Source organism: Carcharodon carcharias, chromosome 17 (genome assembly GCF_017639515.1).
Source record: "Carcharodon carcharias isolate sCarCar2 chromosome 17, sCarCar2.pri, whole genome shotgun sequence".
NCBI classification, from domain to species: domain Eukaryota; kingdom Metazoa; phylum Chordata; class Chondrichthyes; order Lamniformes; family Lamnidae; genus Carcharodon; species Carcharodon carcharias.
In genome coordinates, this window is record NC_054483.1 from 119433146 (window position 1) to 119459545 (window position 26400).

A 26400-nucleotide genomic window follows, 5' to 3' on the forward strand; every position below is an offset into this window, starting at 1 on the left:
CTCCCATGAGGCACTGTTACGCAGTGACATTACATCAACACAGAACCATCCAATCGAATTCAAACCCTAAACTGAAAGGCAAGCCAGGAGGTGTGTGGCTGGGATTTCAGCAAGCTACAATGGCTGGGCTTTGAATCTTATTGAGGGATGAGGCTTGAGCAGCAAACATTAGTCCGAGTGCGATGGATGTGAGTGGGGGTTCTGATCTCTTCATTGCATTAACAATACAGATTTGAAAAGTGAGAGAAAAAGAATTACTTTCTCCTCAGTTTTAGCAGCTTTTAATATCTCTGTAAACTATGGCATAGGATCTTGCATCAAGCCCCTTAAAACTGAATAAAGGTTTTTTTTCCCTCTAAACTTTAATCATTATTCACCCTCGCTGCTAATTCATCCCATTTGCCTAATTAAAGTTGATTTGTTTTCCCCTCTCGTGCTTCCTTTGAACCCACTCACCCTGGGCTGTTTCCTTTCCATGATGTCACTTCCATCAACGTCTCCTGGAATATGTCCAGCCGGAGCTGGCTGCCCTAGGGGCATTACCATGGAGGGTTTGAACACAGGGATGAGACTTTTAAAATTGAGTGTTTCCTCTCCTTCCCTCCCTCGTTACTCTGCTTCCTCTGGTTTGGATGATGTTCCAATGTTTCGGTTGGGGGTGGGGGGAGGGGGGTGGGGGTGGGGGTGGGGGTGGGGGTGTGGGGAGCAGTTGATGTTACACCCACTGGCATGCAGGGGCAAGTTGATATAAGAATTGGAAAAGCTGCTTGGCTGATCTTCCTTTACTTTGAGGAACGTTCTTTGTACTGGACAGGCATTTGGAGGTTCGGTGGATTTGATTGGATGTGGTCTGGATGTTAAACCATTGTCTCTGTCTTCAAATGCTTTACTATGGGAGGATTAATATGAACACAAGATGTGTGATTTTGGCCCCTCTACCATGTGATTTTGTTTTCTCTGTGGGATTAGGATTGTGGTTAGATAAAAGTTGCTATTCATTGCTATCTTTCCACTGCCATTTTTGAGCAGGTCTGGAAATAGGTGGCCTGTTCAGAGACTCGTTGTTTGAGATTCCTTTGATATAGACAGGCATTTGATGTCACTTATGAACTATAGTGCAATGCCCTCTGACTGCAAGCAGTAAGCGTCCAAACCAAGCATCTTTAAAGGGAGTCGAGCAAAGACAATGGAAGATTTTTCAGAGCAGGAATAGCACAATTACTCTTACTGATTTCCATAAAAATCCTTCCTACCATTTTGTATTTAGCACTGGCAGGCTAGCCACATTCATTTAAATAAAGCCCAACCATGAGAATGGTTCCGGCCTCTGGGGCATTACATCTGGCTGGTGTTGCCAGTGCCCAATCTGTGCTCCGCAGGATAATTGCTTACCTCATGCCAATTCATCATTCGGATGGTTGCTTAGCATCATATTATTTTGGATTGCTTTTGTCCTTAGTTATATCCTACGCAATGGAGCATTGTATATTTTCCTACACTGGAATACATCAATGTTATCTTCCTTTTAGACAGAAAGTAAAATAGCATTTGCACCGCTCAAGTGCAAAGCAATAACGCTCCAACAAGAGAGAAACTAACCATCTGCCCTTGACATTCAATGGCATTAGAATTGCTGAATCCCTTAACCCATCAACATCATATGGGTTACCACTGATCAGGAACACAACTTGATCAGTCACATAAATACTGGTGAGCAACTCGCCTCCCGACTCCCCAAAATCTGTCCAACATCTACAAGACCCAAATCAGAAGTGTGATAGGATGCTTGCCAATTGCCTTTGTGGCTGCAGCTCCAACAACAGGCAAGAAGCTCACCAACATCTAGGATAAGGCAGCCCACTTGATCAGCACCCCATTGGCTGAAACATTCACTCCCCCCACCACCGTGCACAGTGGCAGCAGTGTGTACCATCTACAAGATTCACTGCCACAACTCGCCAAGGCTCTTTTGACAGCACCTTCCAAACACACAACCTCTAGACCTGAAAAAAAACAAGGGCAGCAGACACATGGGAACACCTTCACCTGAAAACTTCCCTCCAAGCCACACACCATCCTGACTTGGAACTATATTGCCACATTAAAATCCTGGAACTCCCTCCCTAACAGCACTGTGGGTGTACCAATATCACAGGGACTGCAGTGGTTCAGGAAGGCAGCTCAACCACCTTCTCAAGGGCAATTAGGGATAATTAGGGCAATAAATGCTGGCCCAGCCAGCAGTGCCCACGTCCAATGAGCAAAACAAAAACACTGAAAGAAGAGCAACTTTGATGTGTTGATTACCAGCTAATTCTCAAAATTTACTGCGAGCATTTAGTTGAGTCACAGAGATAATATCTAGGTTGATTCATCACTGTAATTTAAACTTGCAAATGATTGACAAACTGTTTTTCACAACAAACCTGGAAAATGCCATGTTAGGGCTGATCTTCAGTGAACTTGCCATCAAACATCCTAACTGTTCATCCAGAGGAAACTGTCCCGATATAAGTTATGTTACAGAAGATTTTATTTAAATGTTGGCTACCTCAAGAGGCACAGTTTGCAACTGCATAGCCCTGGGTAAAGCTAATTCATACAAAGCAGGAAGATTTGTTTGATATATATTAGTAGCCTGGAGTTGGGTATACAGGACATAATTTCAAAGTCTGCAGACAACATGAAATATCAAAATATAGTGTGCATTGAGCAAGAGGACCTAGACAGACTGGTGGAATGGGTCAACACACAATAGAAGCAATTTCACTCGGAGTAGTGTGAGTTGATGTATTATAGTAGGACAAATCCAACCTGGCCAATTCCCACACCATCAGTCTACTCTCATTCATCAGCAAATTGATGGAAGGTGTCCTCAACGTGTTATCAAGCGGCACTTACTCAGCAATAACCTATGCACTGATGCTCCGTTTGGGTTGCGAAGGGGCCACTCAACTCCTCACCTCATCGGCGATCAATCATCTCAATCCCAGGACATCATTATAGGAGTTCCTCAGGATAGTGTCCTCGGCCCAACCATCTTCAGCTGCTTCATCAATGACTTTCCCTCCATCATAAGGTCAGAAGTGGGGATGTTCGCTGATGATTGTTTGGCACCATTCACAACTCCTCAGATATTGAAGCAGTCCGTGTCCATGTGTAGCAAGACCTGGACAATATTCAAGCTTGGGCTGACAAATGGCAAGTAACAATTGCGCCGCACAAGTGCCAGGCAATGTGCATCTCCACCAAGAGAGAATTCAACCATCACCCCTTGACATTCAATGACATTACCATCACTGAATCCCCCGCTGTCAACATCCTGGGAGCCTCACCATTGACCAGAAACTGAACTGGACTAGCCATAAAAATACAACAGCTACAAGAGCAGGTCAGAGGCTGGGAATTCTGTGGTGAATAATTAACCTCCCGACTCCCCAAAGCCGTTCCACCATCTACAAGGCACCAGTCAGGAGTGTGATGGAATACTCCCCACTTGCCTGGATGAGTGCAGCTCCAACAACAATCAAGAAGCTCGACAACATCCAGGACAAAGCAGCCTGCTTGATTGGCATCACATCCACAAACATTCAATCTCTCCACCACCAATGCGCTGTGGTAGCAGCAGTGTGTACCATCTACAAGATGCACTGCAGAAGCTTACCAAGGCTCCTTAGACAGCACCTTCCAAACCCATGACCTCTGCCACCTGGAAGGACATGGGCAGCAGACACGTGGGAACACCACCACCTGCAAGTTCCCTCCAAGCCAATCACCATCCTAACTTGGAAATATATCGCCGTGCCTTCACTGTCGCTGGGTCAAAATCCTGGAACTTCCTCCCTAACAGCACTGTGGGTGTGCCTACACCACATGGACTGCAGCGGTTCAAGAAGGCGGCTCACCACCACCTTCTCAAGGACAAATAGGGACAGTAGCAAAAAATGGTGCCAGAAGACTGAATCCGGCAGTTCCGCTCCTGAACTCGGTGGGGAAGGTGTGGGAAGTGGGTGGGGGAGTGAACGGTGAGGGTTGGAGTGCTGCTTTTTGTTTTTATTTTTGCATAGTGCCGGAGCGCCAAGGCCAGGCCTTTTTGCCCAGCCCTCCTCTGCAGCTGCAGCCCCTGTGCCGCCTCTGAACCATTTCAGGGGGTAGTGGGCCTGACACATATTTCACCCCACTCCCCCTGGGATGAAAATCTGACCATCCAGGGGGCTTTATCCCAGGTCGATTTGCGCAGCCAGGAATTATTTTGACTTTGAGCTGCCGACCTGGGCACAAAAATTCAGCCCCCCTGGGGTTTATGTACACACACCTTTGACGATGGCAGGGCACGTTGATCAGGCTGCTAAAAAGGCATTCCAGATCCAAGATTTTATAAATTGCGCACGGTGTGCAAAAGCCAGAAAGTTATACCAGACCTTTATAGCTCCTTGGTTAGACCTCAGCTGAAGTGCTGTATCCAATTTTGAACATTACACTTTAGAAAGGATATCGAGGCACCAGGGGTTACAGAGAAGATTTAATAGAATGGTAGAATATTTAATAAGAGGTGTTTGAAATTGTAAAGTGTTTTGAAGCAGTAAATAAGGAGAAATAGATCCCTGTGCAGGAATGTTGGTAACAAGAGGACACAGATTTAAGGGAATTGGCAAAAGGAACAGAGGTGAGATGAGGATAATTTTTTTTAATACAGTAAGTTGTTGTGATCTGGGATGCATTGCCTGAAAGGGCAGTGGAAGCAGATTCAGTAATAACTTGCCAAAGGGAATAAGTTAAACACTTGAAGTGGCAAAATTTACAGGTTTATGGGCAAAAAATGGTGGAGAGGGACTAATTGGCTATCCCTCAGGAACGTTGAGCCGAATAACCTCCTGTGCTGTACTATTCTGTGATCAGTAATTCGATTCTTGGCCTATGCCATGTTTGGTGACATGGTGCTGTGAATTGGGCTCAGAATCCTCGTACCAGAGGAGGGAGGAATTTCAGCCCTGTTTCCTATCCAGTGATCCCAGCTGCATGGTGAGCTTGTGTGGATGCAGAGTGAGGGCCGTATGGGGCTTGTTTATGATGCCTCCACAGCTAAATAACCTTCTGACATTTTAGGTTCACACTATTTGCTGGCAAGATTCAGGACTTACAGACAGTTCCTGTGGCATCACACCCACAAGTCAGCACAATGAGAGAAGACTGGAGGGGAAATTTAGAACTAAAGAAGTGAAGACAACTGATCAAAATACTAGAAACTTTGATATCTTGTCCAACTTTACCATACGCCTGTAACTATAGAAGACATTTTATATTGTATAAGTCAAAGGGATACGACTTCTGAATTTGCCAACATTGATGAAAAAGCAGGTGTGAGCAAAAAGCCAAATGAAATTTTGGGGATAGCGCAGTCCCCTGGAGTTGAGGTAGATCAGCTATCATCTGATTGACTGGCTGATCTGGATTGAGGGGCCATGTGAACTCCTACTCACATTTCTTATGCCCTGGGAACAGCACTGTAAAACACGAGTGAACTACTTGCTCAAACCCCGTCCCATCCCTCGGGGAAATGGACTTCAGGAAAATAGTGGCTGAAAAATACAATTTTCCTAACTTATTTTCCTCTGGTCGGCTTTTACTGACATGGAAACTGTGCGTTATTCTAGATGGTTAAAACAATGAGGTCAGCCTGGCATCAGCCAGAATAACAAAGAGAAGAGTCAAAAATAATTGCACACAAACGGAGACTTTTGAGAAGCTCATAATCAGGGAGCTTGGAATCGGGTGAGGTGCAATCTTTTTTTGGCTGGGCTGGGTTGGGCTGGGTTGGGAGGCCAGTATAAGCAAAGAAAAACGGCAGAAGAAGAAGGGATATTGAGACAAGGTGGCTTGTCTGTTTGACTTTAAAATGAAGTGGTCAGCATGGCACACTTAAAAGGATATAAGGGGAACTGAAAGAGCAAGATTTATTTTCTGGAGGGGGGTGGGGGTGTGGAGGGGGGTGGGGGAATGAGTGCTGGCATTGGGCTGTGAAAAGGTGCTGTAGGCCATCTGGAAAACTTTGACCCTGAGTTTCCTCAGACTATTTGCCGACGTCCTACTGTAATTTGAGTGGCTGAGTGGACAGAAACACCACATGTGAGGGTGTTTGAAGAACTTATTTTTACGCTTCATTTGGTGTAACAGTTTGAAGGGAGAGGTGCCCATTCTAAAATGCTTTCTTTTCAACCCCACCGCTGTTTCTTGGAGGTCAGGTGACTGCGATTTGCATCACCTGTTTAATTCTTTTGTCTCCCCACCGAATTACACACGGTCTGTTCTGTTTCCTTCATATTAGGTAGACCTATTTCCACCGTCATGTGCAAGTGTTAACATTTTCGATATTTTACCGCTAGATATTTCTCTGGGCCTTAAGTAGATAGGTAAGCCCACCTGTAAATTGGAATGTGCCTTTAAGTGCCCAGTTTTGATAAATGCAGTGAGCCCAGGAACAGGAGAGGAAACTCTTGTCACTGTAACTAGTTTACTGGATATTTAGTGTGCTACAGTGTGATTGCTTCATCTTTAGAAAGGCAGAAGAATAAATCTGTTTGCAGAGCATAGCTTGTGAGATAAACTACTAGATTTATTGAACAGTAAACAGATTAATGAATTATAGTAGATTTATAGTGCACGTTGTCCTAGGGAAACTGGAAATAGAAAATTAAGGTACATTTCCTGTGCTAGTAGTCATTGTAAGCTGGACTGGACATGCAGGCCCTGTCCAAGACAATGTGCACAACTGGCACTGAGCAGCAGATTGACCTACTGACTTTGGCCTGCCCTCTATCCACAATGGCTCCAGAACAGGTACTGAGCTGAGAAAAGACTGTCAAATGTAAAGCCAGCACCAGGGCCCAGAGATGTCCATCAAGTAGACAACAGAGAATAAAAGCCTCTGAACCCTGCTTTCCCTCCCCTCCCCTCACAGCCAGCTGCCCTTCCCCGTGACCCCCATCCAGTCCTCACTCACCTGTGGCCTGGGTCCTTGGTCGATCCTGGGCCTCTGATGGGTGCTTGCAGGCAGCCGCCACTTCTCTCGGTGATGCTGATGGCAATGGAGAACAGCCAGCCTCTGGTTGGCAGCTTTCAGGGGGTTGGGAGGCAGGATTTATATCCCCGGGGTCCTTAATCCCACGGAAGGCCCAACTCTGGCCTATTAAGTGCCTAATATAATTGGCCTTCCTCAACAGAGGTAATACAGGGCTCTCGCTGATTCTCCAGGTGGCAGGCGAGTTCCTGTAATTAAATTCTACCCAATATATGGAAATGAGACATTGGGCTGTTTTTTGTGACCTTAATGCCAATATCAAGCACTCCTCCAGGTATGGGCTAGTTATGGGGCTCATTAGTGGAATTAATTGATTTAATGAAGCACCACACATTGTGAATTCTACAATCAGCCCAAAGTTCACGTCTGATTACTTAACCTATTCATATTCCATTCCTGGCTTGGAGCTATGAAAATATAATGTACAGAGCTAAGTAGCTTGAATGTATTAAGCAGATGGATGTGCAGTTTTTTCATTTTTTTCCAAAAAAATATACTTTATTCGTTAAATTTACAAAAATACATCACACGTTTCAAATTGAAAATTGCAAAGTACAATTTTCTCCACACATCGTGGCCAGGATTTTCCCATCGGTGAGCAGGTGGCGGGGCCCACTTGCTGACAAGTTAAATGACGCGAGATGATGTTGGGCAGAACTCCCGACGTCACCGTGCCCCACTTAAACTTTCAGGAAGGTGGGAGCGCAGCGAAATCAGCTGTGCGGCCGCTGACCTGTCAATGGCCAATTGAGGCCATTGATAGAGTCATTAAAGTAATTAATGGAGCTGCCCGTCCAACCTTAAGATCAGTGGGCAGGCTGGGAGCCCTGGTGGGCATTAGAAAAAGCATCAAACCTCGTCCACGGGCAGGATAAGGCTTCATGTAGGTTTTTAAAAATTTAAAGTGTTTTTAAAAAATTATGGACATGTCTCAACTCATGTGACAGTGTCACATGAGGGGACATGTCAGGGAATTTTTTTCCCTATCTTTAAATGTAGAGCCGACCTCCCTGAGGCTGCACTTAGCCTCAGGGAGTTGAGTCGCTCTTTCATGCGCATGCGTGAAAGATGCACTCTTGGCTCAGGGAATCCCGCTCCCCCATCTGATGGGGGGAAAATTCTGCCCCATGTTTCACTCTGAGGTGCCTTAGTACAATAGTCCTGATATTTACAATATACATTCCATGCCCAGCATACAGCCAAGGGGTTCGACACAGTTTCCAGCCCCTTGGTGGATTATGGCTGAAAGGCCTTAGACAGTGACCTTTCCCCATAACGTTTTTTCAATAGAAGATCCATCCTCATACCTCATCAAGTGGCATAGAAAAAGGGTCAAAGAAATTCCATCTGAACCACACCAGAGGTGGTATAGCTAAAGAGATACTCTGGACACTGTTGTAGAAAAGGGGTCAACATTCAGAGCATTAACTAATTTTAGCAGAAGCTGACAGGTCTGCTGTACACTCTGATATTTTCTGTCATGTAAGCCTGAGAAAGAAAGAAATTGCCTTTGTTCATGTCCTCATAACATCCTGAAGTACTTTACAGCCAGTCATAATCTAGGCTGACGCTCCAGTGCATGACCGAGAGAATGCTGCCCCATCTTTCAAATGAGACATTAAACCTGTCTGATGTAAAAGTTGCTACAACTTTTTCTAAGAGCAGGGGATTTCTCCTGGGTCTCCTGGCCAATTGTCTGATCATTATCACGTTGCTGTTTGTAAGAGCTGGAAGTGTGCAAATTGGCATGTTCCCAACATTACCATAGTGACCACACTTCAAAAGCACTCATTGCCTATGAAGTACTCTGGGATCTTCTGACATGGTGCGGGTGCTATATAAATCCAAGTTAGTTGGTTTCCAGCTCGCTATGTGATGACCGGCGCTTTCTCCTGACTATTCCAGCCCTGCTTCAAAAGGCTTGTCTCTTTCCTTCAGGCAGTGACTTACCCATTGCACCTTTCCCAAATTTTCTGTTGTTGAATTCTGAGACCTTGTGGAGTTGTCTCTATTCACTCCTGTCTGAAAATGTTCCAGTGTTGTAGTTCAACAGGAGGAGCACAAATGTAGTACATTTGTCAGGAGACGAAGTACAAAGCTGTCAGAGCACAGACTTATGTAAACAATGCTGTATGATTACACACACGTCCTCCCTGTCTCTTTCCCTCATCTCTTAATTAAGTTACCACCTTTTCCTTTTTTTAATACAAACCATTGACATTCTCCCATTTTTCTTCTTTATGACGCCCTAACTGAAAGATATGCAAACAATGTTGAGTGTTCAGGGAAGCTTTAACATCTCCCTAGCAGATTGCATTCAAAGCTTTTTTACTTTTGTCCTGTTATTTACTTGGCATGATGTTGACATTGGTTTGCAGAGGGAACCTCATCAGCTGGACTGCTTTAAGACAACGGTAGACAGATTGTCCAAGTTTTCTGTCTTCATGGGGCCTACCATGAAGCCTCAATTTGGTGATGGGGTTGTGATACGAGGGTTTTTTTTAGCACTTGCTTCCCTGCTCTCAGCTGCCACAAATAAGGATTTTCTTCCCATAATTTCAAGTTGGTATGTGCTCTTGATGGGTGAGGCTCCATGCCTAGAGGATGCATACAAAAAAAAAGCCTTGCATACTGAGGTGCATTTTCACATGTGCCAAAAATCTTCCATTACTGTGGCCCAAGAGACTATAATCTTCTCAGGCAGTCCCCAGGGTGGAGAATTACTTTCTTCTCCTCCGGTTTAATGGATTCTCAAATGGCTGATAAGTCCAATGCATGACCTGCAGATTCTGCTGCATGTGGGGCAGGTAGCGTTTGAAGGGTTGGGTAGATGGGTTGTTTGGAGGTTTGTGCATTCCATCTGTTGCCTCAACTTCACCTCTACACATTCCCAGTGAATTCTCTCGATGTGTTCAGTGCCTTCCTGAATAAATCATCTTCGTTTTGGTGGGTCACAAGCCAGGGGCTCCCATGAGTGGATGGGTATGTTTGACCTCTTCAGCTGTGAGGACACCCCTAAAGTGTTTCCGCTGTTCTCCTGGGGGCCTCCTGCTGTGACTAAGTTCTGAGTACAGTAGTTGCTTCAGGAGTCTGGTGTCAGGCATATGAACGATGCCCCACCCAGACGAGCTGATTTTCATTGAATACCACCTCAATGATGGACATGTTGGCTAGGTAGGGGATGCTGCTGTTGGACTGCCTTCCTTGCCACTAAATTTGGAAAATCTTGCGAAGGCATTGCTGGTGTGTTTTCACATGTGCCAACGGTTTTCCACTGCTGTCACCATGGCTGATGTCAGTGTAGTTGTATGATATGTTAGCTGCAGCTCAGTTAGTTACACTCTTGCCTCTGAGTCTATAAGTTGTGGGTTTGAACTCCACTCCAAAGATTTAAGTGTTGAGGCATCATGGTCCTTTGCACCTTCTGAGGTGATGTCTTTGGGGGGCTACGTTAAATTGAGACACAGCTATCCATCTGTGTAAAACATCCCCGGGCACTCTTTAGAGGAAAAGCAGAGAGATTTTCACCAATGTCCTTTCTAATATTTATCCCTCAATAAAAGTCACTGCAAGAACAGTGGGATCTTGCTGAGCGCAAACTGACTCCCACATCTCCCTACATTACAACAGGGAGTACACTTCTAAAGCAATGAATTGGTTGTGAAGTGCTATGGGGTAGCTTGCAGTCATGAAAATCTGCTATATAAATGCAAGTTTTTCTTTTCTAATATCTTATTTTCCCCATCAAATTATGTTTGATGGAGCTCTGGCGATGCACTATGGGCTGTTTTGCTATGTTTAGGTGTATATAAATGCAAGCTTTTGTTGATGATAGATGATCTGCGGAAGAATGATAAAAAGAATTACTGTAGCACCTGGGCAGAGTCTTTTCGCTTTTGCTTTTGGATATTTTAATTTTAATCAGGATCAGCCCTGTTGACTGTATACTGGACCGTAGATAGAACTGATTGAATGGGTGCAATCGAGCTTTCTTCACTAAACTTGCTGTTATAATTGTATGTGTTTGTTCAGCTCCCTGACGATGTCAAGTATGGTAGCTGCTCACAGCTAGTTCCCCTGGCAATATCATCGGACCTGATGATTAAACCTAAAAATTCTGTATTGTTTTTTGGAATACTGGGTGATTGAGTCAAAGCAAATGCTCTTTCACCTCTGGGACTTGGGTTTGAATCCAGCCCACACTAATGGCTTCTCTCTTTTGACAGTTTTGCAATTCTAAGTGAAATGAATTAGGTTTTCCTTCATCGATTTCTCTACGGAATGGGTAGTCGACAGTATAAAACTGTCAACATTTCCACGTAATTAGCATTAAATTGATAGCATCACTCAGTGACGCCATAATGATGGAAACTTTATGCCAGAGCTGTAGGAGCTGGAAGTAAGTCACATAGGAGCAGGTTGGAGAGAGCTTGGCCTAGAAATTCCCCGAGCTTGAACAGGTAGGTCCACCTGATATTAGGCTTTAGGCTCAGCTGAGTGAGAATCGATGAGCTGCTGACAGGTTCTTCTGGCGCTTAGCTCATTGGCAAAGACATTTGAGTTCAAGTAAGTGCTTAAAAGGGGAAGGCAAATGGGGATAGTGAGTGGGTGGGGGATGGGTACACGGCTGGGAGCAGTTGGATGATTGGGAGGGAGATGACCAGGAGAGTGAGGGCAACTGGAGCTTCAGGACAGAGGGGACAGGAGATTGGGCCATTGGGAGAGGAGATTGGGAGACAGTACAAGTTGTGGCCAGGCCCTTGATACTAATGTGCTCCCTCTCAACTCCACATTGAAGTCTTTTTTTTACAAACCTACCTTTTGATGGTGACTTGCAGTGGTCCCTTAGCCTTCTCTGAACCATATTTATTTCGGGTCCTCTATGTGGATAGAAGTTACTGATAATTGATGATGGCTACATATTTACTTTGATTTAACATATGGTTCCATCTTTTCATTTTAAGTTTGTTGCCTCCTTTAAAGGAGCAGAAGACTATCATGAAGACATGTTAAATGTTTGTCTGCCAGTAACAGGAACACACATCTTCCACTTTGCTCAGAGAATGTTAACGTTTAGGCCCAGGTTAATACTAACAAAAAGGTTAACATTGTCAAATAGAAGGAGCAGGAATAGAAATAAATGAACACAGATGCTTTGGTCTCTGGGGGTCTCTGAAGGGAAGAATACAGCCAGTCTGATTCTCACTCATGTTTCTGGCATTGATTCAGCTGGAATTACTGGAATTGTGCAATGAGTGAATTCCCACTGATGAGGGAAACCAGAAAAGGAACTGGATGTATGAATTGAAAATAGATTTTTTTTTAAAGAGTGAGTTGTTAGTAATTGACAATGGGAACCAATACAGGAAAAAATACAAAACATCCAGCCTTCAGAACAAAATGGTATCACAGGAAATTGGTGTGATAGCAATTGTGAATGATATTGAGATGAGAGCTTCTCAGATGAGAAGATGGTAGCAGTCGAGTAAATCATGGACGTTGATATTGAAGAAGTCCATGGAATAGTGATGGAGGTGGTGTCTGCTCTAACTCTGAGTCATGTGGACAGACGAGTTCCTTAACCATGTAGTTAAATATCCCTTGGATATTGCTGATGCACAAGTGCCCTGGAGGTTTATGATCAGTGGCTGTAGACTGTTCACACCATGTTTCCACATTAGTCCCTCCTCATTCTCTCACTCCACATGTAAACCTCTTAATTGCAACATTGTGAAGTCTGTGGCAGAAGACGATGACCTTGGAGAAACTTGGAAGGCTGAGTATAAGGTATGTTTCATTTGCATTGCTGGTTTAAGCTGCCAATGGTATGTTTTGCGTTTATGCTTTTGCCTGGCTACTGCATGGGTCAGGACTGAAGAGGATAACCCTGTTCTTGAAGGGACTATCCTTCCAGGGTCTGCCTTCATCTTCAAATAAGTTTAGCACCGATTGACTTAGAATGAAAACATGTGATTGCCGCCTGGTAAGTGGAAGTTGACACGCATGACGAGGCTTTGGAGGATAATAACTATCTTTCTGCCCATAAAGGCCACAGAACTGTACCTGGGGGATGGATGGCTTTATCAGTGCTGTCGATTACCCTCCTGCATTTCAGAAATTCTAGCAGTGCAGTAAAATTGGACACTGCCATTGTGCTGCTGCTGTTGATCATTGGAAAGGGAAATAGCACTCCTGATCTGCTGATTGCTTATTTAAGAAAGAAACTGCATTTATATAGTACCTTTCATGACCTCAAGACATTTCAAAGGGCTTTAAAGCCAATGAAGTACTTTTAGAACGGCTGTCGCTATCGAAATGTAGCAGATGCAGAAATCAATAAATGCACAGCAAGGTCTCGGAGCAACAGCGAAATAATAAGCATACAATCATTTTGTAGGGGTTAGCTGAAGAGTAAATGTTCACCAGGAATTCTCCTCTGTTTTTCTTTTACACCAGAGAGGGAAGACAGGGTCTTGATTTATTAGCACCTACGACAGTGTAGCATTCCTTCAGTATTACTCTGAATTGCCTGTCTAGATTATGTGCCCAGGTCTGCGAATGTGACTTGAACTCCAAGCTTTCTATCTCCGAGCTGAGAGCACTATAATCATTCATGGGATGTGGGCATCGCTGCCTAGGCCAGCATTTATTGTCCGTTTAATTCCAGATTCTTATTGAATTCAAATTTCACTCTGTCATGGTGGGATTCGAATCCCAGTCCCCAGATCATTACCTTGACTTTCTGTGAAAATACCACTGTGCCAAATTTCACTCTGTCATGGTGGGATTCGAATCCCAGTCCCCAGATCATTACCTTGACTTTCTGTGAAAATACCACTGTGCCACAGCCTCTCCAAAGTTATCTTGTGAGCTAGTCTGGAACAAATTGGAGAATTAAAAGTTATAAGAGTGACTTTCACTGGCAGTAGAGGCTGACTGCAAGTATCTTTGAAGAAAATGGCACAGTTCTTGCTGAACAAGAGTTGTCAGACGCAGAATCTTTGTTGTTATTGTCAGTTGGCTGTTTTAGGGCCTGTAGATATTGCTGGGGGCCTATTGATGGCAATGACCAGTGCGACTCTGGTAGTGGCTGAATCAATGGCTTCTGTTCCTTGTTGTTCTTTGCCCCTTTCAATCAAATCCCGGGGGATGAAAGAAAAGAGAGCAACTCCTATAGCTTCCCGTATGTGGCAGCAAAATGAAATAAATTGTGCATCTCCAAGCCCTAAAAGAAAATAAAACACTGCAGATGCTGAAAATCTGAAATAAAAAGTAGACAGCATTGGAAATAACATGTCCGCCAACATCTGTGGCGAGAGAAACTGAGTGAGTGATCTGTCTTCAACACGTGATGTGATTGCACTAGAGAGAGTGCAGAGGAGATTTACCAGGATGTTGCCTGGACTGGAGAGTTTTAGTTATGAGGAGAGATTGGATAGACTGGGGTTATTTTCCCTTGAGCAGAGGAGGTTGAGGGGGAACATGATTGAGGTGTGTAAAATTATGAGGGGCATAGATAGGGTAGACAGGAAGGAACTTTTCCCCTTGGTGGAGGGATCAATAACCAAGGGGTATAGATTTAAGGTAAGGAGCAGGAAGTTTAAAGGGGATGTGAGGAAGAATTTTTTCACCCAGAGGGTGGTGGGAATCTGGAACTCACTGCCTGAAAGGGTGGTAGAGGCAGAAACCCTCATAACATTTAAGAAGTATTTGGGTGTGCACTTGCGATGCCATGGCAACAAGGCTATGGGCCTAGTGCTGGAAAATGGGATTAGAATAGTTAGGTACTTGTTTGACTGGCGCTGACTTGATGGGCCAAAGGGTCTTTTTCTGTGCTGTAGACCTCTATGACTCTATGACTATGTGAGAATCCAATTAAAATTTACCATCCATTTGAATTGGGCAGGCCATTGCACTGTAAGGGCAGTGACCAGAAAGATCACAGGGTTAACTGGGCTAACTCTGGGTTAAAAGGCTAGTCCTGTTAACTGGGACATTATATGTTGAGTCAGAGCCAAGGTGCTGAACTCATGCAATGCTCCTACAAGAGAGAGAATGTGCACTGCAAACAGGCAACCAGGTCAGAATTTAAATGGAAATTTAGATGGAAAGCAGACAAGCTGAGGAGCTCAAGATTATCTACACAATGCATGCACATTGCTCATGTATGAGAACTTTTACCAGGGGAAATATCAAAGCTTATGTCTTTGTAATTATATTAGTAACCTGTACAAAACTGCCTGCCTCGGGAATTCAGTCTCTAGCTGTGCAAAAGAATAGGGCACAATTACTCAGTGGAAAAATTGGTGCATTGAGAAACATTGCAGTCTTCTGAAATTCAAACAGTAATATTGTTGGCTGCTGAAAATCTCAACTTGGGTTTTGTTTATTGTGTTAAAATACAGGGGTACAAATTGTGCTCATTTTTAGAGTGTAAATTGAACATAAAGCAAGCTTATTTAGCAGAGGGGTGATTTGAGCCCAATCAGCACAAACATTGGTCCCACTGCTAAATTTGTGGGGCCTGTCTCCTTAGGCCTCCATCCAACAGGCATTAAGCCCCTTGAAAAGTAATTGAGGCGCTTGATGCTTGAGGAGAATCCCACTGGTATCGGGGCATAATTCGCTGAAGAGTCTTCAGTGGACTCAGCAGCCGCCAAGAAGGGTAAACCGTGAGAAAAATATTTATTTAGAAAAACCGTGCTATAGTATCAAGAGAAGCAAGAGAGCTCCCGTAACTCAACAGGGGGCCTGATTTGACCCCATCTCTCTAGACTTAGCTGAGGGCCAATACTGTTAAGGCAGATGTTCTGACAATGATTTCTTTGTCCACCAATTCTTGGGCCTCTAGCTTCAGGAGCATGCTGGTCGTCAAAAGTCCAGACTAATTTCTGGTCCCAATGCGTCAACTTTCTGAGAATTATGAACATTTTCATTTGAGTTGATTTTAGTGTTAAGGTTCTGTTCTGCCATATGTTTCAATTCAGTGCGGTGTCCAAAAAAGCTCAGATTAATTATTGACTAACTCCTATAATACTCAGAGTGAAGGGTTTAGCATTGACAGGAACATTTACTTTTACTACAAATATACAAAAGGCCATTTAGTAAAGACATGACCTTTCTTCGTCAGATTGAAGATTAAATGTAGTCACTTTTTATAGTTGTGACATCGAACATGTGAAGCTTGTTCTATTACTTGTGGAAGTCTAGTTCCCACGGCTGAAATACCAATCCCAGGACACCTTGCTAATCCCCCTGCTTCTTGTAAGCTTGAATTGCTTCATTTCCCTGAAGACCCAAACAATCCATTTTCATAATATATGTATTTTTCCTTAGGGTTTTAAACTGCAGCCATGAATAATCTGGAAGACAATTATTTCACTATGTATTCAGCACCTTCTATCTATAGATGCAGCAAGGAGAGACCTGGGAATCTTAAAGTGGCCATACATCAACGTGCGGTACTTGATAAGATGCTTTACTGAGTCTTGGCATTGAGCAATGATATGTTTATCCATGCAGTGTCCATTTTGTGTTTAATGTTACAGATCTGTTAATCTTATATTTCGTAACTCCCGAATGCGGTGCTGCTGCCCCTCGAACTTAATCAACATTGAACTCTTAACTTGAGGAGTTTTAGAATTTTATTTTAAGGTTGATTCTGTTCCTGTTGTACTTACTGCACTAAATAATATAAACTTTATTTTAGAAATTTTTTTAGGTTGAAAAGAAAATGGGAAAGAAATACCTGAGGTGATTAACCTAACCATCAAAATGTTCCTGGCAAAGTGTTCACTGACCTCATGTATCCAAATTATACAAGATCCTAGGATCATAGATAGAAGATATTTCCTCATTTCTTTTAGGTGGAACTCTGTAACTGAGCGATGTAAATGCATAGATTTTATATCCCAGAGTTGTCAATGCATGATTTGTGAAAAAAAACACACCCACAAGTGAGTTTCCCAGTTTTAGTTTTGACTTTCTATATTTGGGTATAAAAGTTAAAATGCTAAAGGTGCATTATCACAGGGCATTGGCTCCAGTACTAGGTTAAAACATTGTCTCTGGGGCCAGGGTTGGCAGGGTTTCCACTCACTGCTGGCTCTAACAAACTCATCAAATGAGTTTGGAAAAATCTTAGCTGAGTTCCAAGTGAATACAGACTATAACTCATCACCATTTGATGCCAAATTGGCATTCAGAGAAGGCATGGGGCTGGAGGGGGCAGTGTGGGTGCAGGGGTAGAGTGGCTAATGTGGGAAATGATAGCAGATTCATTTCTGAAACTGGAGCTGAAATTCTAGTACTGGGCCAAGAAACAAATCAGCTCTAATCTGTATCTGGCCTGTGTTCTATCCCCTGGTAAGGACGGCAGAGGATGAAATTCAGCCTGATTTTAATATGCTTTCGCCGTTTTGTTCTTCTGCACAACATGAATTTCACCCCCAAACATCCCTACTTTTGTTTAGCACCAAATTTACAAAATGATATTAAAGAGAGAAGGGATTAGTGCTTCACTGGAGGTTTTAAGGATGAATGGTAGTGCTTACAAACTTTGCCATCCTGTTGACCAATGCAACGTGTTAATCACAGGAGCCCCTGTGCTGCAGCACAAATTATGACAACCCAATTTTAGTTTTTGTTTTTCTCCTCTGGTGAATAGAGACTATCTGCACTAAGATTGCTAATTAATATTACCCGTATTAGCTGTGAGGTACAAGTCTGAAAGTGACATAAATCCTGTTACTACACAGGATCAATGAGAGGCTGGAGTTAAGGGAATAGAGGTTGCCAACATTAGCATCTTGATTGAACTGCCACAATAGTGACAATTATTAAAGAGTGCAAACACTGATTTTTTTTTACTGCTGGCACAGATCAATCAGAGAGGTTTGAAAGGTCAACATTTATACCGTCTGTTCCAGCCACAGGTGTTCCAAGGACTGAATCATATCTCAGTTATCAACTTTGAGTTTGCACTGATCATGTTGTAAACATTGCACCTTCAGTGCAGATGTATCATCAGTTGTACAGAGCCCACTGTAAGTAACAACAGAAGAGTTATCCCTGGTGAACTCGGCATATTTATCCCCCAACCAAGATCACTATAACAGATTGGAGGTAAAATTTTTTTTGAGTAACATTGTTAAACAGGTGCTAGTGAATTACCAGGCCCTTAAACTCTCCACCCAAATTTCTTTTCCATAAAGAAGTTGGGCATCTAAGTTGCCGATTTATTATCGTCCGTTCTGAGTTCCGCCCATGAAGAATTTCTCCTGCAATTATCTTTCATTTGTTTCGTTGTTGCGAGTGGAACCTTGTTGTGTTAGCTGTGGCTCAATAGCATTCTTGCCTCTGAGTCAGAAGGTTCTGGGTTCAAATGCCACTCCAGTTCTTGAGCATAAAAATCTAGACTGACCCTCCAGTGCAGTATTAAGGGGGTGCTGCCTTTCAGATGAAACATCAAACTGAAACCACATCTGCCTGCCCAGGTGAATGTAAAAAAATCTCAAAGCACTTTGTTGAAGAAGAATAGGGGAGTTAGCCCTGGTGTCCTGACCAATATTGATCACCCGATCAACAAAATCAGTCATTATAACATTGCTGTTTGCGGAAGCTTGCAGTGCACAAACTAGTTGCTGTGTTCCCTACATTACAACAGTGATTACACTTCAAAAATACTTCATTGTCTGTAAAACACTTTAGGACAGAGATTGTGAAAGGTGCTATATAAAGGCAAATTCTTTCTTCCTGTATTCATTGATTTTTGCAGTACAGTATAGTTTGTTTAAAAAAAATACCAACAAAAGAGTCATGTACTGGCATAGAGCAAAACTATTCTCATGAATTTCATATTAGGAAAAAATATTAGTTACATGGGAGCTATTTCAAGGCTGTAAACCTAAGGTTGGGTTGATGAGGGCATTTGAAGTTTGCAATTTTAAAAAGTTTACAGTGTTATTGATTTTTAATTTATGATCCTTTGAAAGAACAGGTTTATTAACGCAGGTGGATATGTATGTAATTTAGGCTATAAACCTGGCAAAATGAATAATCTTGGCAAAATATATTGGGGATGGGCAATAAATGCTGGCCCAGTCAGCCAAGCCCATACCCTGTGAAAGTGTGAAAGAATTAAAAAAAACCCCAATGCATATGGAATTAAAACTGAAATGAATTAATTAACATGGAAAATGGTTGCTTCATGGAAGAAATTCTACTGTGCTCACAATTTCAAACAATATCATTTATGAACCATTTCAGTTGTCACAGATGCTGAATAAAGTTGTGACACAGTTCCATTAGTAATGTTTACCCTCAGCACCTCATCCAAGCCTACTCCACTCATTGAATTTGCTGGTTCCTTGAAGGCAGGTTCAGAGGCAGAGGGCACCGGAAACATAGAGGAAAGCCTTTCCCAAACAGTTCCCCAATGTGGTCCCACTGCCAGGTAGGTTTCCCAGGGGCCGGCAGTGTCATCAGAATCGAAAACCCTTCTGCCCGAGGCTGATAGCAGGTAAGATGAAGATACTTAATTGACGGAAAGGGAAGGAGGTTTGCTGTTGTTGCGTGGGGCCCTCGCTGTATACAGAGCCCGGCAACGCTTCAGAGGCAGCTTCATAGTGGGATCAGTCAGAGGGCCAGCATATGCTGCACATGCCTGTAAAAGAAAAGAACCAAAAGGCTATATGCAGTGCATCAGCAGCCAAATGCACTCATGTGGAGGTGCACCCCCTCTAGACTAATGTCCTGACAATTCTGGGCCATTGTTTTTTGTATGATGTTTGGACTCTCGTGGGAGCGCCCCCATTTTGAGTCATACTTTTTCTCTCTCTCTCTCTCTCTTTCTCTCTCTCCCTCTGCCTGAGCAGTGCGCTCCCAATTGGGCTTCTGCCCAGCTTTCCCTTTGAGCTCACTGGCCTTGCTGTACCCATGCACTATTCAGCCTGTGTGGAGGGAGATTGTTAATTGTTAATTCTCCTGCAAGATCATGTTGGCAGGCAGACTGCTTATATGGGCATGGTCGGGACCCTGGAAATGGTCCCAACACCCTTGAATTTTCTAAGTCCTGGAGATTCCATCCATTCTGTCAGCAAGCATTTAGCTATTGTGGAGGCCAGCTGAAATGTCCTTTCACCCACTTCCCAGCAAGACTCACTGGATGGTAGTGATCTTATAGCTCAGGAATTTATGCCCTGGCCTCTTACCCATAAACTCCAGGTTCAAGTCTCACTCCAGGACTTGTTGGCCACTGAAGGAATGCTCATGATGTGGTTTAACAGGTTGATAATCAGCCTGCTTATCCTTCCACCACTTCCCCACTGTTCCCCAAAGGGAACAAAAGTGTGTGTAAAGATGTGGCTGTTATGACCAATGCAGTTGGTAAAAGAGTTATTTAAACATCCCAGAGGGAAACCTTGAACAACTATCATAACCTAGAATTTTAAGTGTTATGTTTGAGATACAACTGTAAATTCAGGAATCAGACCATCAGTTCTTGAGGTTTTACATTAAACTAAATGAAACATTTTATTAATTTACATAGGTTAAAAATGGCTACACATGGCTACAAGTTACTACTATCATAACTTTTAACAAATTTCCAAACTAAGCTCCATTAAGACAACAGAAACCCATAGACTTAACCAAACACCAGGCAAAGCATTTTCCCCTTACACATTCAAAATGAGTTTCTTTTCACTTCGGTTCCTGTGGAGCTAGTTGGAGGCTTACAGCTGCCTTTTGATCTCACATTGCCTCTGCTCTGTACACCCGAAAACTACTGAAGTTATACCTACCATCACTGATTGAATTCAATTCTCATTGTCTCACCAATCTCTTTGAAATTCACCTTTTTAACAATGAAACCCCATTCACAGTAACAATTTTATTAGTAATATAAATATATTGCTTGGTATCTGCTAGAAAGGCATCAGTTTTCACCCCACTTCTTGAATGCTCTATTCAAAACATGCAAATGCAGCTATCTCTCTTTACATATCAAACCTAGTTCACATCAAAGCATCCAGACTAGCTGGCTTTACACACCCACAGACTAAACCTCTATTTTAAAAGAAAAATATTTTCCAAAATGTTAGATACATTAATAGCTTCATGACAGTGACAAACAGGATGGTGATCAGCAGTAGGACTCTGGCTGATATTTTCCACCCCGGTATTTGCTGGGAACTCACTTCCCTTCCCCAGTAGCCAAAGTCAAATGAAACACACCAGCTGAAATCACGGACAAGAACTGATTCTCAGGCCTTTTTATTCTGCCTGGCCAGTTACCCAAGCTGGATCTGTCAAAAAGAGAGAGGTTTGTACTCATATAAGTGCACACGAGTTCTCAGGATGTCTCAAAGCCCTTCACAAACAATACTAATGAAGTGTAGGTACTGTTTAATAACAAAAACAAAGATTTATATAGTGCCTTTAACATAATAAAATGCCCCATGGAGCTTCACAACAGCATTATAAAACAACGTATTATACCCAGCCACACGGTGAGAATTAGGTCAGGTGGCCAAAGGTTTGGTCAAACAGGGGCATTTTAAAGGAGGAAGAAGAGGTGCAGGGAGAGTAATTACAAAGCTTCAGGCTAAGGCAACTAAAGGCTTCAAAGATGGAGTGATTAAAATTGGGGGATGATCAAGAAGCCAGGATTAGAGGAGATTTCTTGGGAGTGTTGTTGGTCTGGAGGAGAATACAGAGATAAGGAGGCAGGGAGATAGGAAAGCAAAAGTGCAGCAGCCAATTTGTGCCCAATAAGTTCCCAGAAACATTATTGGCCGGTTAATCATTTTTAGTGGTGCTAAAGAAGTAAGTCAAGTTTTCTGTAATTCATGTTTTTAATAGGTTTTAATTAAATAATCAAACTGTTGTACAATATAATTCTAGCTATGCAAAAAACCAATAATTCAAATTGCCACATGGTTCGAAATAAAATGCCTATTGACACTAATATTTTTCACTTAAAAGGCATGGTTTTATGGACGCTGGGGACTCAAATAATTAATACATAGGAAAACAATGTAATAGTAGATTTGGAAATGATGTAGCGAACGCATTTTCTTAGAGCACCTGCAGCTCAAAATTTGGCACTACACCACTGGAATGTTCCATTTCATACACTTGTCACAAGCCCAGTTCCATCCTAAGGAGAATTGTTACCATCAACATCCACTATCAAATAGTAGAGAGCCTGCTCAAAATTTAATGCTACCGAAGTTTTTAAATGGCAACTTTTAAATTTTACGCAATTGGTAAGAGATGTCCTGCACCGACCATAGATTCACTGAAAATTCCTGGCAAATCGATGGACACCATATGGGTGCCTGGCATGCGCCAGATATCTAAACACGGGCAAGCAATCGAAGACCCTGTCCAGTGGTTGTTACCCAAGCTGGATCTGTCAAAAAGAGAGAGGTTTGTACTCATATAAGTGCACACGAGTTCTCAGGATGTCTCAAAGCCCTTCACAAACAATACTAATGAAGTGTAGGTACTGTTTAATAACAAAAACAAAGAGTTATATAGCGCCTTTAACATAATAAAATGCCCCATGGTGCTTCACAACAGCATTATAAAACACGCATTCCCCCCCCACCCACATTTTCCCCCCCCACACACATTCTCCCCCCCAACAAACATTCTCCCCCACACACACATTCTCCCCCCCCCCCACACACCCTCTCTCTCCCCGCCACACACTCTGTCTCCCCCACACACTCTCTCTCTCTTTCTCCCCCATACACTCTCTCTCTCTTTCTCCCCCACACTCTCTCTCTCTTTCTCCCCCAAACACTCTCTCTCTTTCTCCCCCACACACTCTCTCTTTCTCCCCCACACACTCTCTCTCTCTTTCTCCCCCACACACTCTCTCCCTCTTTCTCTCCCACACACTCTCTCTCTTTCTCCCCCACACACTCTCTCTCTTTCTCTCCCACACACACTCTCTCTTTCTCCCCTACACACTTTCTCTCTCTTTCTCCCCCACACACTCTCTCTCTCTTTCTCCCCCACACACTCTCTCTCTCTTTCTCCCCCACACACTCTCTCTCTCTTTCTCCCCCACACACTCTCTCTCTCTTTCTCCCCCACACACTCTCTCTCTTTCTCCCCCACACATTCTCTCTCTTTCTCCCCCACACTCTCTCTCTCTCTCTTTCTCTATCTCACCCACACACTCTCTCTCTCTCTCTCTCTCTCTATCTCCCCCACACACTTTCTCCCTCTCTCTCCTCCACAAATTCTCTCTCTCTCTCCCTTTCCACCTCGTGCCTGATCTCGACCAAGTTTGGTGGGTTGCATTGAGTTGGACAACTTTCCTTTAAATAGGAAGTGCTGGAGTGACGCACTGGCAGCACTACACCACGGGATCATTCTCATTATGATACACACAAAATATGTTTTTTTTTAAGAGAGGAGTTCTTTTACAAATAGCTTATTTATAAAATATAATTCTCTGTCTCTTCCTGGACCAGGGCCAGGGAAATTCAAAGCCCAGTTTGATTCCAGGACTGGTTGATGCTTTATGCCTTTGCTTCCCTCTGGTAATGATTCAGTCTGGCCAGGTGCCCCTGTACAATCTATTCTGTTAGCCATTTTTATTATAAAATCATGGCGTTTTATAGAAGACATGTTGAAAACTGTTTAACATTTTATCGATTTGCTTAATGGCTTTATGCCCAATAAAGGGGACAAATTGATTCCAGTCTGACTAAATTTGATATCAATATTAATGAAAATCAGGAAAGATGTACAATGTGTGGCTGAGTTGGCATCATCTGTTTTACACTTTTGCCCGAGATCAGTATTAGCCCCACAGGCCAGAACGGTTCAAACCTAACCTATTGGAAGAGCAGCTGATCAGAAAACTCTTGGAACAACCATACTGGACTGTAGCAAACACGATGTGTCAAGTAATGGTTGGGCTCAGAGAAGTGATGCCATCGCCTGAGACAGGTTAAAAGCATAGACATTTTGCACCTCACTCCATAGATTTCTGAGATGGCTTTTCTTGATGGTAGAGGGTGACTTGTTTTCTGAGTAACCCTCTTCTTTATTTGGCAGTTGTTGCATTTGGCATGCTGGTTTAGCTGGTCAATTTTGCCTTGTTATTCTGAACTTTAGGTACCCTTTTTAATTCTGCTTTTCCAATGAACCATTGTGCAGAGCTAAACTCCTTACTGTTTATATCCAGGGTGTACAGAAAGATCTGAATGAACTAGGGCTGACAAACATGGTTGTATGTATACCTTGAAGTTTCTGCACATGACCTCTGACCTCTGGCCTCCAGTTGTCCTACCCACAGTCAAACAGTGTTTTTCGTATCTGCAAATTAAAAAAATAGTTAAATAAACAAAAGTATTTAAAAATGAGAATAGTCATAGGATGGTTACAGCACAGAAGGAGGCTTTTCAGCTCATCGAGTCCATGCCAGCTCTCTTCTGTCAAAGGGTCATGAGGACTCGAAACGTCAACTCTTTTCTTCTCCGCCGATGCTGCCAGACCTGCTGAGTTTTTCCAGGTAATTCTGTTTTTGTTTTTGTTTTGGATTCCCAGCATCCGCAGTTTTTTTTTGTTTTTATCTCTGTAAGAGCTTCTCAGCTAGTCCCACCACCCTCCTCCTGACCTTTTCCCTTTTGCTGTGCAATTTTTTTCTCCACAGATAATTAGCACAAAATATCTCCTTCATTTTCCAATCTAACAACGAGCACTGCAATTCAAAGTAGTTCTATGTGCTGCAATTTGGACTGTGACAAATATGAGTCTCTGTCTCATTGTGAATTGAAAATATCCCCTTTCTGGAAAATATTTTCTGAAGTTATGCAATACTCTTCCTTATGGAATCCTCATTTATTTATATTTTTTCTAACAGATAATACCCAACCTTAACAAAATGGTTGAAAGCAGTATTTTGCATTAATGAAGCACAAATCTCACCTTGTCATAGCAACTCTTTGGATAATTTTATAGCTCCTGTACATTTGATTGCAGAGAAAGTATCACACAACATTGTCAAATAACAAATGTAAGGAATCCCACAAATTACAAGTTGGACAAAGGAGAGCTGCCTGTTATACTTGCATTCTGAAAGATTGCAAATATTGTTTCATATGATTTTTGTAGTTCTACCACATGAATGTGTTGTTCTGCAACTTTTAATGCCTCCATTACTTATCTCCAGTGTTGCTTACAGTTGTGTACAAGAAATTAATACCAACAACAATTTATATTTATATAGCACCTTTAATGTAATTGCCCACTCTGTACCAGATTTGCAAGTCACTCTCGATCGCTTCAATTCTGCATACAAGAGACTCGGCCTGTCTTTGAATGTTGCCGAAACAAAACTTACACATCAAGCCAGAGCTGGTCAGGCAAATATTCCACCTCCCATTTATGGTGAAGGAGAGACTCTGGAATATGTTGAGCACTTCCCATACCTTGGCAGCCACCTCTCTCAAAAGGCCACCATTGATGAGAAGATCCAACACCGGATCAGTTGCGCCAGCTCAGCCTTCTACAAACTACGGCTGCGAGTGTTTGACAACAAAGACCTTCACAAGCCAACAAGAGTCCTAGTGTACAGAGCAGCTGCTGTTGACACACTCCTGTACTGCAGCGAGACCTGAACTCCGCATCAGTGACACACAAGAGTGCTAGAGAAATTCCATCAGCAACATCTCTGCCACCTCCTCTGCATTCAATGGGAGGACCAACAAACAAACACTAAAGTCCTTGTCGAAGCCAGCTCCACGAGCATTCGGGCAAAACACCTGCAAATTCAACTACGATGGACTGGACACTGTGTCTGAATGGCCAAAAACTATCTCCCCCACCAAGTCCTAGTTTCTCAACCCTTAAATGGCCAGCGTTCCAGGGAGGGACAAAGAAAACGTTTCAATGACACTCTGAAGCTCTCCTTGAAGCACAGCAGCATTGACATTAATGACTAGGAGGAACTCACTACCAATTGTTCAAAATGGTGACAATTTGTCCATCAAGCTGCATTATGCTTTGAGTCCAAACATCTTAATGATGAGGCAGAGAAGGAAAGAAGAGGAAGCAAATCCTGCGCTCCGAGTCCCAGTACACCATGGGAAGTCCTGCCCCTGTACCCAAGGATCTCTGGGTCAAGAATCGGCTTTTCAGTCACTCGTGGCAGAAGCTCATGGCCCTGAGTAGACATCATCCTCCGAATTGAGGAACAGCCGCCACCAATGTCCCAAGACATGTCACAGGAACATTATAAAACAAAGTATTCTTGAATTCCTGAATTGAATTCCAGAACAAATGTGGAGCATTAGCAA

General features: G+C 43.0%; 1 long non-coding RNA gene across 1 annotated transcript in view; it reads left to right on the forward strand.

Annotated features, from left to right (window-relative positions):
- Positions 1 to 26400, forward strand: part of LOC121289751 — a 93986-nt gene that overhangs the window by 58470 nt on the left and 9116 nt on the right. The gene's annotated exons all lie outside the window — the stretch shown is intronic.